The sequence below is a fragment of the Anser anser genome, assembly GCF_964211835.1.
Source record: "Anser anser genome assembly, chromosome: 1".
NCBI classification, from domain to species: domain Eukaryota; kingdom Metazoa; phylum Chordata; class Aves; order Anseriformes; family Anatidae; genus Anser; species Anser anser.
Window position 1 is genome coordinate 93,955,779 of NC_139720.1, and position 9,958 is coordinate 93,965,736.

Sequence of the window (9,958 nt, forward strand, 5' to 3'; positions counted from 1 at the left end):
TGAGACTTAGAGGGGGGCAGAGGGAGGTGTTTAACTCCCTTTTGTTACAGTAGTTTTCTTCTCCCTCCTGCCTCCTTTTGCTCCCTCCCTTCAGTTTTTGTTTCAGTCATCTCTGCCTGGAAGCTTTCATTACACCTTTAGTCAGGTAAAGCCACAGTCTGTAGGTTTTGGCACCACAGAGGAAGCTTTGGAGGTGCCTGGACTTTTTGGTGCTTAGCGTGGTTTTCAGAACAGAGAAGCCCTCCCTCTGCCATGCCTTCACTTAGGCCAACTCCTGGTAGACATCAAAGTAATTCTGAGCACATCCGTGGGAACCGTGGCCAGCCCCAAAGAGTAGCCATGGTGCTGGCCTAACACATTGGCTTCCCTACCGTATAGAAATGCTCTACCAAGGGAACAAAGCAGGAAAGCAGATTTCCCCTTGAGCAGCAAGCCCCCTCACGCACAATCCTCATGCTCTGTGCACTTGAGAATGGCAGATCATTCCTGGCTGCTCCAGACCCAGCGGGGAGAGCCCAGTGCTGCTCCCAAACCAAGCAGACAAAACTTGGTCTGTTTTTAGCCATTTTGCTCTACAAAGGATCCAGTTTATAGTACACTGTGAGGGCACCAAAAGGCTCTTTACACCTCTAAGTTTCTAGTCCTTTTTTCAGACATACCCTATAACAGTATCGGTGGTTTGGCTGTGAGAGGACTCAAAAAACTAAATCCAACCTTACAATATAAATAGCGCAATATAGCAAGGACTAGAGCAGCCTTGGACTAATAAAAAGATAGACCAAGGGATGTGCAGCAATGACATGTCTTTTACTTCATATTAAGTGTTTAGACAGGTTTGATACCTCATCTCACACGTCCACAATGAAGTATCTCGATGTAATATCTGTTTCACAAACAAGAGTGTTATAGTATGGTCTTACCCTTGAGTAGGTTTCCGAAACAAGAATCTCAGTTTAAGACAGCTATAAAATCAAAAGTTATCCCTTGCCTTTTGGCCTTCAGATGAGTTTATTAAAAACATCAAATCATCTTAAGACACCCTGTGCAATTTCTCTCCATTTCCACTGGCAGCAACTACAACTTCCACAACATTTGGGTTGCTTCCCTACACAGGGATGCACACACAACTGAGTCCTTGCCAGCATCACAGCTGTCATCCTATCTTTCTCTTGCTGCAGACGATGTTTTTCAATAAAGAGACAACAAAGCAGGCTGCAGGACAGATCCTTACAAACTTAGACTCACCCTAGAAGCTGGTCATCTCAGCAGCTATGCACAGAGGAATGGTGGCTACATGCTCTGGGCTTAGCCAGAGCTCTGGAACTTAGCTTATTTATCTGCTCTTTCAAACTGAAATAAAAAGAAATCCCTGTATTCATTAACATGAGGAAAAAAAATGAATGAGTATTTCACCACTAATCCCTGAAGGGATGTGTCCAAACTACTTGATTCTCTGATCTTACACAGTTCACTTGTCGAGAAATTATTTTTGCTCTGTAAAACATCCAATATTTTTTCAAGCTTGCTTCAAAATGATTCCAAACAGCTATTCTGGCCAGAGCAAATAAAACAACAACACTATGAAATTATCAGGTAAAAAGCAAAGTGTAGCTTTCCAAATGTACCTCATTACTACTATAATACACATGTTCATTTAAAAATTCAGAATCTGTCTCTATTCCACAAATACTTTTGCCTGGCTCACTATTTGTTTTGTGTATTACTTGAGATTAGAAGACCTGATTTTTTTAAGCAATGATTTCAGAGAATTTTTGAACACAGCCTGATTACAAGTTGTAGTAACTAATATCTAAGGAGCTTTCTCTTTCCACGTAGAGAGACACAACATGGAGAAAAACAGCTTTCCTCCCCTCTCCTTCAGGATTTGGAAAGCCCCCACTCACCCAAAATTTGTTGCTGATACCCAAATATCCACAAGGAGACAATGACTACAACAGAATGGAAAAACTCAGTAGAAAAGAACAAATTCCAAACAAAGGGGCAAGTCCAAAGACTCTTAACCAGTCCATATGTAAGCTAAATTCTGCATGGGCAAATTCCCATTGTATAACTTCAGAGCCTGCCAAATTAGCATTTCTCTTAGGAAAATGAAGAAGAATATTATTTATTATTAATCAGCAAAAGAAAGAATCTTTAGCCATGTTTATCACAATTATCCTCTTCTATAGAGCTATGGAGATATTCTATATTTTCTTTTGACAGGTTTACACCAGTATTAAAACTTCACCATTAATGAGAAATTCCACAAAGCTCAACTAGACTGCTAACTTGTTAAGCATGAGGAGAAATAAGACTATTCCAAAACAAGATACTCTTCAATTCTATATTTCACATGGAATTCCCGTGCTCAGTTTAGAAATTAAAGGTATTGCTCTCCTAAGGGGAACTCAGCCTTTTCAGGAACAAGTTCAGAAGGTGCACAGTGATTGCTGGAGGGTCCGTGAAATGAATTCTGCAACTTACAAGGCTTTCTAGAGGGAACAATTCAGCCAAAACATATTTCCATTGTTTCGGATCAGAGGAACTCTTACACATGATTAGCTTATCTAGTCATGTATCTAGTCTGCAATATACCTCAAAACAAAAGGTTTCAAAAACCTTCAGGAAAAATGCATGATTAAAAGCATAACCTGACAGAAGTTAGTTTATATTTGGGATATAGACATATATTTGTAGGCATTCTCATGCGTTTCCTCTCTAGACCTTATAATTATCTGTTTACCGCTATTACATACTCTCTTATCTGCCTCTTCTCCACCCAGGCCCATACCAGTACATTCGTCTCTCCTTATGATGAAACTGCATAGGCCTATAAACATTTTCTGTCCCTCCTCCAGGTGCTTTGTGTTTCTCATTCTTGTTTGCATTTAAAAACCTACATACTTTTCTAGCTGTTTCTCAGTATAAAGCCCCTTGGTATGACATTCAGGAAAGAAATCGGGTAATAGTGTGAAAGATCAGATTTAATTCAGAACCCAGTTAACAGACTAGCAGTTTACTACATGTTCATACTGTACATAGAAACACCTCATGTAGCTGCAAGGAAAAATACTTCAAAAGAATCGATACTGTATGAGAAATTCTTCTCAAGATGTAGTCAAATACACTTACACAAACACAAGGTTTAAAAAGTGTCATGTCTATTTATATTATTGGCATCTAGAGAGAGAGTTTACCAGTTTTAAATAACCAAACAACATTCAGCCTGAGAACTAACTAGTTCCCTTTCTATCTTGCTGAAGCAACAGTAATTTAAGTCTCTCAAACACAAACTGTTAGCAGAACGGGGAGCACATGTGAGGAAAAAATGATCGTGAAATTACATTTGCACTGAAACATTTCACAGAACCCAAATCCAGTTTATGCAGAGCTTTACCAAAGGCAAAAACACGACCTGAACAGATTGTAAATAACCCTGGCATCAGTCTCATCTGGGTAAAGACCATAGAGCTAGGATACATAAATCCCTGTTAGTCATACCAATGCACAACATCATACATCAAAGGACCGATGCATTTCAGTATCAGCAGAGGTAAACTTAAATAAGAAATGGTAACAAATTGTGAATTGGGATTAATAAAAACATGAGACTACAGTCAGCTTCTCCAGCTTTCCAGAAAACTGACTGCTTGGTAGCAAGAAATAAGTTCTCAGTGTTGTAGAAAAGCTTTAAAAACAGTCAATTTCTTGCATTAAAATATTTTGTTTCATAATTTGTCTGCCTTTGTCTTAGATCTGTAGACCCCCATAAGGGAAATCTGTACCATGTCATATGTGAACTTCAACTTACCGGGGGTGTTTTGGAAAATAATTTTCATGTTGACCATAACAGAGATGAAAATCCACTCTGAAAATAAACTTAGAATTAAACTTCTTGGATTACATAGAGAATTTTGATTTCCCCCCCAAATGTAACAAAAGTAAAAATAATAGTTATCTCATTCCATCTCATCTTTAGTCATAGAAATTTATATAGTCCAAACAATTTGCAGTTTGTTTTTAAGATCACGGCAGTTTCAACAACATTTCTAAATATATACACGCTTTCTTCCTGTTATACTAACTCTAAGCATCACTCTCCCTTTCTCTAACCACACGACACTCCTTTTTGAGCACATTTCCACCTTCTAGCGAAACCCAGAGCCTATATTCCTTTCCTCTAACAACTAGATTATATTTAATATCTTTCACTACCTCAACCATTTCTCTTCTACTGAGGCTTGCAGATTTTCAAATGAGAAAGTCTATTTTCAACCTGCAAGTAAAATCAATCTGGTTCTCTTGCTTTACAGCATTGCCCTTCCTTGTTTCTCTGCTATTCGTTTCTTCAACTAAATGCAGATGTCACCGGCCCTTCTTTAGCAAAAGGAAATAAGTGTCCCATTAAGTACTTAGAGGAGTGGACAGATTCTCCCATTCAGCTGGTTCCCTACACACTTGCTGGTGCTGAACAGCAAATCTTCTATTTCTGAGAAAGGGCCATCACAGAGAGGTTATTTTCCTCTAAGTGGTTTCCTTATTTCACCTGTTCTCAAGTTTAGTGTTAAGTTGCTGAAAGATTGCCTCATTCATATGACTGGGAGCCTGTTAGACTCCAGAGCATAGGGTGAGTGCGGCAATAATTATTTGTTTGAAAAATACAGGTAGTTTAGCTTGCATTGCAAAGAAACATGCCTGAGTTTTCCATTATTCCAGAGGCAAATCCTGAAGGCTATTTCCTTTTCAGAGACTCAGTCCATGCTCACAATGGTGGAAAATTACACACAGACAGCCCCAGTTGCTGCTCATGTTCAATAACAGTCTGAACAGAGATGAAGCAAATGGGGGTGTTTGTCCAAATGCATTCTGCTGCTGACTATATGTGTGCACATGCCTGGGCCTCTCTAAGGAGGAAAGCCATCTCTGCATAAGGTAGGATGAGAGTTTAATGTCCATTAGCATGCCAGCAAACCTGCACAATCCACCTGTGTGTCCCTTCGCCTGGTGTGACAGGGCTTTTCTTTTTGTGGAGTTTGTTTGACGTGGCACTAAGAGCTTCTCTTAGGATTATTTTTTAATGTGTGGGTGTTTCGTTTTTTAATCTGTGGGTGTTTTTATTTTGCTTTTGTTTTTTCTGTTGTTTTTTAGAGCTCCTTTTATTTAAGAACACAGCAAGTAAGGAAGCGCAATAGCACAATAAACACAGAGCTTCCCATATTTATTCAGGCCACACAGATTTACGACCACCTTCCAAGAGCTTCTTCCTCTTTCAACACAGCGCCTGTTTTAATTACTAGGATGATTTTCTAGCATTTAATGTGAAGTAACTCCAAAATGCAAACAGCATCAGGTGTCAGGAAAATAATCAAGGAGAGAGAACAAGCAAGAAGAGATCAGAAAAAATTTGCCATATAAGAATCCTGACCCGTTCCTCTTAGGTTGTACTCAGTATCAGAATATGGAGCTGCAGACTGTCCCCCTAGGAAAAAATGAAGCTCACTACATGACCTCTATGAACTGGATTTAAGATGCATGTTCATTATTTTGCAGAGGGGATGTTCAACAGGATCAATATGCCATTGAGATAAAAGAATAGTATAAATTGTCCTGAGAGTTGGTTAGAATATTCTTTACTGTCAGCCAGGGAATTAAAAACAGAGCAGGAGGCATATTAAAACTGTGCTTTTATAAGCTTAATCAGTAGGCTGGAAAATGAGTTTCACAAAGAGATAATGAGCTTCCAAATCATAATTTGCCAAGGGTGCATCGATTTCACTGGTCTTCACATCATTTATGAGCATCCAGCACAAGAGTACCTTCCTGCCCCAGGCCCCCACCAGGCAGAGGCCTGAGCCCGAAGGACTCCACCTACACAAGTAGGAGTTACCAATTTAATGGCTGCATGAGGAAAAAAAAGGTCATGAATTCAGATCCACTTGAGATGGATGTTTTATGCTCTTTGCTGAAACTGAAAAACTGAGTGTTTTTACATCCTACTGAATAAACATTTGCCTCCCCCTTGGGCCATCTTCAAAGATAAAGGTGTTATTTAATAGTTAAAATCACAAAATCAGTCATGCCTCTGTGGCTCTACCAACTCCACAGACTGAAGGTCTGAGCAGACTGAAGGTCCCTCCTCTAGCTCAAGGGAGCCTATCTCCCCTGAGGTTCAGCTCTATTAAGTCAATGAACAGAACTTATTCCTGGCTCAGTGACAGTTTGTCCCCTCCTCACCTGAACTGGTCACACAGACTCCATAATACCGCTTAGGACAACTGAGAACAACCCAGCTTAGCTGTAGATCAGTACCGAAAGCACTGCCCTAAGAAATAAGTTACAATCCATCAGACTAAGAAATGCATTAAACTTGGTCTTCTCCGTCTTAATCAAGTAGCCAGGCCGCTGGAGTACCAGGAAGGAGCTACTGCAGGTGCAGGCATGTAAAACTTCTTATACATTGCATCACAGGAGTGACATGGCAAACGAAAAAGGGTCCTTTTATTCAAGTTCACATTCGATTTCTTTCATCACAGCATACAAGAGGCATACACACACCTACATTCTTGTTGCACTGAATCAGCTTTGTTTCTCCCCCTCCCTCCCGCCATCACCCGTCTCTAACTGCCCTACACTGAGAGGACCGACAGCATTTTTCAGGTGGGAAGTTGCAATTACAGGGAACAGTCCTGTCACCTGATACACCTATCTTCTTTTCATTACTCTACATATCCTATTTGCAGTTGCACTGAAACGTACAAAAAAATTAACATTAACTCCTTCCTACATGTTCTACTTTCTGAAGCCTTCATCTTATTTGGTTGCATCCCGCTCTTGCTGGTGAGGTAGCCTGATTTAGTACTAATTCTTTGATGTTCTGTTATCTCACTTCCTTGTTTAACAAGCATAACTCTTTTCTTAAGAATTATCCTCACCCTTCAACCTGATTGCATTCCAGAAAAATTGTTTGCCATTGCAAAACTTAGGCAAAAAATGTTGTTTACCTTTAGGAGTTATTTATCTTCTGCTAGGGAATAAACAAACGGCCTAGGTTGGGGCAGCTGAAAGGGTGGGGGAGTTGCTTTCTTTTTTCATATTTATTATTGCACTGAAAAATTCATTATTTTTTTCCCCCCTCTGGCCAAAGGAGCAGTTATATAGGGGTAGGGGTTCTGGGATCTGCATACAACTTCTTCCATCCGTTCAGTCACATCTCCACAGAAGTCATACGTGCTTTCTTGAGCCTACACCTTAGGATGTGTAGCGAGGATGGCTACACTTTATCTTAGTACTTTGGAAAATAAGATCAGGTATGCAGGACTACACATGATCAGGAAAAAAGGACTGGCTGCAATAAATCCTCCTACTCACTCTGCTCTGTGTTGTTTGAACATATATTTTCAATAGCAAAGTCTGTCATGCACAACAAGAAACTCAGAAAAGGTATAGCTTTTTTCTTTCTTTCTTCACTTAGAAGAACATGCCCATCCCCAGGCCTTAGCAGGTACATCAGGACTGGTGTAACTCCTTAACCCTTTGAAATGCCATTTGCAGAAATACTCATGATTTTGCCAGTTTTGTTATTACAAGTGTCTAAAACACCACCTCAGGACTGAGAAGGAAAACATACTGGTGGTACAACACTGGTGGTGAAGACCTGGGCATTATATGTATATTTTTTACATCTTTTCCTCCATGCAAAACTAGTGAGAAGAGCTACCAAGTTCTGAACTTCATGTTCATTTTCTGGAAACAGTAGGAAATGAAGGCTTGCAAATCTTTGTTAGTCTGTACATTAGGGAAAGATACTGTAGGCTAAATGTCAGGATTACCTCCTATATACAATAGCAACAGATCAAAGTAAATGCTACTATTCTAAATGAAAACATTACAAAAACCGTTGTGATTACAGCTACTAGTTTTAAATAATCCATAAAATCAAGAAGTGAGAAAAACGTATCCTCGAGAATTACAGCTCCAGTTGATCTATTTCTTCCCTCACTGTTAAGTCCACTGCATTATTTATGCATTTAAGTGCTCTAATCAAGACAACTGCTCAGAAGTCATTTTAAATAAGAGCACAGTACTAAATGTAGTGGTAACATAACAGCAATTTGCAGCCCTTGGTGATGTACAACGGCATAAAAAACTAGCTGGATTGAGGGCACATTACATGGTTACAGCTGAGAAAGTTATTTTGTGGTGGAAAAAAAAAAAAGAGGCTTTTTCCTTCAAATAAATTCTGTTGCAGACTGTCCCCTCCCTTTCTCCCTTTACACTTGATTCTAGGACCTATGCAAGCCATTCTGCACCATCGACTGTAGTTCAAAGGCTTTTTATGCAAAATGAAATCCTGTTTAAATTTTGCTCATTTCCAACGTGCAGCCCTACCTGTGGGGAGCTGAGGTGTTACAGCAGGGGACACCAAGCATTTTGAAATGATTATTTGAGAATCATGCAAATATATGGCATAACACATATAAAAGACGACTCTGTTGTGGCTACAAAACTGCAATACTCAATCTACCTAGCTTAAAGTTAACAGCTCGAGCAGATGTTTCTGCACTGTCACAGTTCTGAGAGCAGAGGTGGCTGTCACAATGCAGGGATAGCCACAGAGTCACATTTGTTACCAGCTGTGAGGATAACAATTCCTTCCAAAACAAGGTTTTTTAGGCACACTCCTGGATTTGTGAGGTGCCCAGACACTGCAGTGAACAGTAATATTATAGTCTTTATAAAACACATAAGTTAAACTATTCCTTTCATCATAAATTACATAATGAAGACTTAATATTCAGTATTATGTCACAGTGATGTTACACATTATTTGAAATGGTATTTAAATCAATGGCAGGCTATTTCTTCAAATGGAAAAAAGAAAAAGATCCTTTTTTAATCTACTTGGATGAAAAATATTGCCAGGTTTTTGTTGCATTTTCAACCCACTATTAGTATTACTCAAAATTTAAGTTTAAATGAAAAGGAGAAGTGATGGCAAAGCCACGTTCAACAGAAGTTTTATATCTTGCTCTATATAAGCTCACATTTTGGCTGCAGAGTTTTCTTTATTGTGTCTGTAGGTACCTCTTCTTTTCCCTTTCCACTTCTTTGAGCAGTAAAACAAATTTAGATTCAAAGGGACCAAGACATTAATATGGTCATTGAGAATATCACAAAATGTTAAACAAACCACTAAGTGCATTGTGGTTTTGTTTTCAAATACATCTGAAGAAGTTTCTTCATAATCTGACTTCCATACAAAATTTTGAACTTAGTTTCCATTTCAAATCAGGGAGAAAAGAAATCACGTTCCTAAAATAAGTGCTTTTTCCTGTGAAATGGAGAAATCCATTTCTCAGCCAGCTGGCTCTATTAGATCTCTCTGAAATCAAGCCACTAGGAGATAGGAAAGCCATGTAAGTAAAGTAAAAATGAATACATTGAACACTCCAGCTAAATTAGAATACAGAAGGAGGTTTAAAATTAGAACAGAAAAGAACACAAACAATGGCCACAAAACAGAGAAACAGCAGTGTTACTCCTGAATAAAATGCATGTGTGACTTCAAAACCATCCTTGTAATAAAGAGCTGCAAACCTGCCATGAGCATAAATACTGTAGACAGAGCTAGAAAGCTCATATCACCAGATTCCAGAGCTACTGAAGCTGAAGTTCATGTGTTTTAGAAGTGCACCATACTTGCATAAAATCTCTCTAAAACAACTTCAGCCCTGTATTTATAAACGAGGGTATTATTCTTTTCCACAGCAGGACCTGTGTACAACCTCCAGGAGAGGTCATATAAGGGATAAAGAATCATTTCCAGGTGCAAGCTCGTGGTGACTGTATTACCAATACTAAAAAAAAAAAAAAAAAATTCAGATAAAGTACATAAGATATCTTGCTAAAATATTGTCCAACTCTAATCCCTAATGATTACCATCTTCCCTGAACAAAC

The 9,958-nt window shown here is 38.9% G+C and overlaps 1 protein-coding gene across 1 annotated transcript in view; it reads right to left on the reverse strand.

Moving 5' to 3' along the window:
* Window positions 1-9,958, reverse strand: part of ZPLD1 (zona pellucida like domain containing 1) — a 108,820-nt gene that overhangs the window by 70,595 nt on the left and 28,267 nt on the right. The window lies entirely within an intron of this gene.